The following is a 4814-nucleotide window of genomic DNA, read 5'->3' on the forward strand; positions in this document are numbered from 1 at the left end:
GAGTTAATATATAGTATGGCCGTTATTATTACATGTTCGGTTGTTTTACAAGTTTATTTTTTTATTTTTTATGATATTGATGACTTGTTTCATTATGTGATAAAAAAAACTAAAATTTTGCAATTCGAAAATTTGTTTTTCTAGTATTATGGAGAAATATTGTTTTTTAAAGGGAATCGTTAAAAGGCTATTTTAATTTTCAAGCAGACCAATCAATTGGAAAATGTTTTAAACTAGAGAAGAATCCCGCATTGGAATTGGATTTCATTCTATTTCTTTTGAAACAAAAACGTGATAGATTACAATTCTTTCAAACTCCAATTCCACTCAAAAATTACATTACCATAGCAGAAATACAAATTCCATTTGTAGATAACTTAGGGTGGGTTTCAAAAAGAAAAAGGGTAAATTAGAGGAAGAAGCACCTGCCGCCATCCCAAAAGCACACCTGTTGAAGTCTAAACAACCCTATCCAACACAAATCTCATTAGACATAGCTTCTCTGCAACTCCTTTTATAGCATGGAACCTAATTCACACTAAATTTCATTACATAAAAGTTTGTCAGTATCAGCTGCAAACACCTGCAATTAACAGAAAAAAATAAAATGAGACCAAATAGTAAGAAGTAAAGCTGAAATGAGAGAACTTAGTTGTGTTTAGTCCATGCAATTTGAAAATGAAAGCTCCTGACCTTACCTTACCTTTATCTTTCAAAAACAATTCTATACCAAATCCAAAAATAATTGATATAGCATGTGGAAGAAAACTCTGATTTACTGTATTACCTTTAACAATGCTTTCTCATTTCTTTGTAGTGAAATTCATTTTTGAACACAGACTTGATCTGACTTTCATTGATTATCTCACAGTACGAATGCCCTTTCTTCCTCAACACCTTAATATGTAATTTTTTTAATCAATAAATACAATTTTTTGGAAAAAAATAAAGAATTTTTATAGATTGATATAAAGATTACTGGTGCCATAAAAAAATAAAGATATTTTTTTTAAAAATAGGACAAATGGGTTGTTTCCTTAATGAAATCAAAAATCGATTCTCACCCTCACAATATTTCCTTAAAGTCGCTGCTAAAACCTAAAAACAATTATTGTGTATCATACAACCAAATTCAAATAAAAAAAATCAATATTATAAACTCTCTTTGTATTGCGCATACAAGAATATGACTGAATGGAGTAAATACTTAAAAGTTTACATTTATAGTTTCCAATATGTTTACTCACTGAGACATTTTGTCCAACAGTTTACATGCATAATAACAAAACCCATATATAAATACGGATGCCGAAATGTTAAGCTACTCTTTTGCATCCTAAAGAAGGATTGAATGAGGTTTATATAAGGATTAAGGAACTTTGGTGTCAGTGACGATAAAAAGAAACGGAATCAAACCTCCACAGGACAAACACGAATAAGGTAGATATTGGGCAAAGGAAACGACAGTGTTTATCGTTTGGAGTTTCTGTGGTGTAGAATAGAGAAAGAAAGAGAAAAGGACAGTGGAATTAATTGCAGATGGTTACGATGAAGCCATTTGATGTCAAGATCAATGTACTGCACTCAAAATTTCGATTGAATATCAAAAGAAAAGTCGATTGATACCAATTGATAAAATAAGGATAGGTAGGTTTGGGATTTTATCTGAAAACATAAGAAACAGCAAAATTTATGTAATTAATTAACTGTAAATGGGCCAATTTGTGAAGCATAATCAATTTAAAGTTAGAACCAAGAAGACCGAACCTGATGGGGTGTCAACGATTTCGTCCCTACAGTCCCGTCGGACCACCACAGTAGCCAGCAACGCCAACGAATGTTATTCTTTTTTTTTCCTGTCTGCTTATCGATGCATGAGGGAAATGGAGAGGGTTTCTCTCCCTTGGCAGCATCGCCATCATGGATGGTGAATAACAACACCGACCGTCGGCGGTGGAGGTAGGAGAGTTGATTTGAGAGAGGATAAATTGAGTGGTTGAGGAAGCATCGATGGGTGACGGGGAATGACGCTTTGAGAGAGGTTTAGAGGAGTCTTCAAGTTGTAATCGTTCTACTTCTTCGAGTAAACTCCCTGCATCAAACTTCATCGGAAATCCTGCTCCGCCTCAAAATCTCCTTGTCGTCTATAACCACAGGTTGCTCGTCGGTGCCTGGGGTTGTTGTGCTCTGTAACGTCCTTCAAAGTGGCCATTATCAATCGCCTGGAAACAATTTCATCATATATCACAAATTTCAGGATCTCAATAGAAATTATAAATTCTAGGGTCTGAAGTTTACCTTTAAGATCAAGTCCAGTAAAAAATTGGTGGTTCCTGCTTGACTGGAGTAAAATCTAACTACCAACGTCCTCTACCTAAACCGCCATCGAAGAAGTAGTATGCGTCAACCTCATCGGTCGATTAGAAGGTAATTGGAGGCGTCGATCCAGAAGCATAAGCCGATAAGTTGCGACGTTGTGAGAGAGACGGTGGAATGGTCTACCATCAGATAGAAACCGATTGAAAGAAGGATCAAAAGCGAGGAACTCTTAAACGGTGGAAAACGTCACGTCCAGCAAACACAGAGCTGATTGCACGTGTAATCCACCGTCTACAACAAAACATTAAAAAAAACCAACCAGACCAAAAAAGAAAAAAAAAATTAGAAGTGGTCCAATAGAAATCAACTCCTATTCATCATGTACTTCAAAATTATAGAAATGGTCCAATAGAAATCAACTCCGGTTCATCATGTACTTCAAAATTACTTCAAAATTAGTATATATATAAGTGACAATTAAAAAGAGGCATTTATAATAAAACTGAAACAATAATTTTAATTCTAGAATCAACTCATATATGATTTTAGACTTTTAGTGGAGAAATAAAGTTTTTTTATCATCAAATAAAATAAAATAAAACAATTATATATATATATATATATATATATATATATATATATATATATATTATACTATATTATAAAGCATATTAGTCATATATTGAATTTTAAGATGTATAAGTTGCAAATCTTTTTATACAAACCAATTATGTATAAATAATTCATTAATACTTACTAAAAGTTTGAAAACTTGAATTAAGGAAAGTAATTAAGTAATTAAATTTGAAGCAAAATGAAAATATTAAAATATTAAATTCATGTATATAAATTAATTGACATTTATTAAACTAATTAAACATCAATATTAATTAATTTGCATCATTAGTATAAACATGCAATATAAACATATATATTTTTATTTAAAAATGGTAATTTTTTATTACATAATAACTAATAAAAAAATCTAATAATTGTTTTCCGTAATAAACTATTCTCCAAACAAATTATTTATCGTCGCCGCTTTGCGCGGGCACACATCTAGTGTATATATATATATATATATATATATATATATATATATATATATATATATATATATATATATAGAGAGAGAGAGAGAGAGAGAGAGAGAGAATATCAAATGAGAACCACTAAAGGTTGAGAACTATTTTAATTATATTTTTGTCCTGATACATTCCTAATATTACAATGATTAAACTAAAAATTAGATTATACATTCAAATTTCAAAAACATTTTCAAATTTTCTGAAACTTTTTCAAACTCTCTCATCTCCTTCTAACTTTCTTATGAACCTTCAAGAACTATAAACCTAGCACCACCTACTGCCACCACTTACCGTCGCCACCTACTGGTGCAACCTGCCGAATCCACCCACAACCATCGCCTCCTTCCATCGCCGTCGTTTTATCACTGCTTCATACCGCCGACTAAACTCACCACCACCACTTCCAATCTCTCAGATCTGAAGCCAAACGTCACACCCACTACCTACCCCCATCGTCATCTCCTTCCAATGAGCTTCTATTAGTCGCCGATGACTTCTCCGACTGAAACACTAGCGTCCGAGAAAAACTTCTGACCACTACTTGACGAAAAAACTCTTTTGCGCCTCCAGATCTACGACCACCTCCAATCGCCGCCTCCAGAAAACTATAACATCAGCTTTGCTTGTAGTCCAAAACCACCAGATCTATCGTATCTTCGATCATATCTAAAGCTCCAGTTCAGATCTATTATTTCCACCACTAATGACCTCCAGATCTGCAAGCTCCGATATGGATCTATGATTTCCGCCGCCATTGACGTCAAGATCCGCGAGCTCCGACGAGATTGAAGGAGTTCTGGAGAGATCCGGTTGCTTGTTCTTCAGCTCAAACTCCTGGTTTTGTGTTCTTCATCTCAAAGACACCATAAAGTTACCAACTGCCATTAATCTTTTAGATCTGAAGTCAAAGATGTACTAATTTCTTAGATTTGGTCATATCTGATGTGTTTGATGCAATTTAAAGCATGGATCTGGTGTATACAACTCATTTCATGGTGGCCAACGGTGGTTCCACAATTTCATCATATCTATTCCAGCATCACCGCCTCCTCGCCTCAGTCTGTTAGAAAGGTCACCAACCACCATTAACCTTTCAGATCTGAAGCGAAAGACACACCAATTTCTTAGATGTGATCAGATCCGGTGTGTTTGTTGCAATTCAGGCATATAGATCTGGTGTATACGAAGCATTTCGAAGTGGCTAGCGATGGTTCCACCACTGCATCAGATCTACTTCATATCTGATTTATATGGTCATTATAGATCTTGTATGTGTGGTGCACACAAGGTGTTTGATGAAATGCTTCAACAAAATTAGGTATGTTTTAAGCTGTAAATATATGTTTTTTATGTATTAATCTGTAAATATGTAAGTTACTAAGCTGTGAATGTGTATTTTTTTGAAGC

General features: G+C 33.9%; 1 long non-coding RNA gene across 1 annotated transcript; it reads right to left on the bottom strand.

Annotated features, from left to right (window-relative positions):
- Nucleotides 1-251: 251 nt before the first annotated feature.
- On the bottom strand, nucleotides 252-2591 carry LOC145103654 (uncharacterized). Its single transcript, XR_013706952.1, has 4 exons — nucleotides 2299-2591; nucleotides 1768-2222; nucleotides 788-897; nucleotides 252-583 (listed from the first exon to the last, which is right to left on the bottom strand). It is a non-coding gene; the product is annotated as an uncharacterized LOC145103654 (long non-coding RNA).
- Nucleotides 2592-4814: the final 2223 nt, after the last annotated feature.

The sequence above is a fragment of the Lactuca virosa genome, chromosome 1, assembly GCF_052849685.1.
Source record: "Lactuca virosa cultivar CGN04683 chromosome 1, Lactuca_virosa_CGN04683_v6, whole genome shotgun sequence".
NCBI classification, from domain to species: domain Eukaryota; kingdom Viridiplantae; phylum Streptophyta; class Magnoliopsida; order Asterales; family Asteraceae; genus Lactuca; species Lactuca virosa.